The sequence below is a fragment of the Bactrocera neohumeralis genome, unplaced genomic scaffold (assembly GCF_024586455.1).
Source record: "Bactrocera neohumeralis isolate Rockhampton unplaced genomic scaffold, APGP_CSIRO_Bneo_wtdbg2-racon-allhic-juicebox.fasta_v2 cluster10, whole genome shotgun sequence".
NCBI lineage: Eukaryota > Metazoa > Arthropoda > Insecta > Diptera > Tephritidae > Bactrocera > Bactrocera neohumeralis.
This window is the reverse complement of record NW_026089623.1, coordinates 11,729,991-11,730,422: the sequence shown is the minus strand read 5'-3', so window position 1 is coordinate 11,730,422 and position 432 is coordinate 11,729,991.

Below are 432 nucleotides of genomic sequence, written 5' to 3'. Positions count from 1 at the left end.
ATGTGTATATACAAGAAAATCGACTTTATACCTGATCGATAGATTGTCGAATTCTTCCAAATGCTCTGCAGTTATGGCTTTATGTCAACTTCGATAAGATGAAGAAGGCTAATTAACTTAAATATTTGATAATAATGATTTGAAGCAACTCAATGCCGACTGCTAAATGTGTATATACAAGAAAATCGACTTTAATCCTGAGTATAAGATTGTCGTGTTCTTCCAAATGCACTGCCGTTATGGCTTTATGTCAAACTCAGTAAGATGAAGAAAGTTAATTAACTTAAATATTTGATAATAATGATTTGAAGCAACTCAATGCCGACTGCTAAATGTGTATATACAAGAAAATCGACTTTATACCTGATCAAAAGACTGTCGAATTCTTCCAAATGCACTGCCGTTATGGCTTTATGTCAACTACGATAAAAC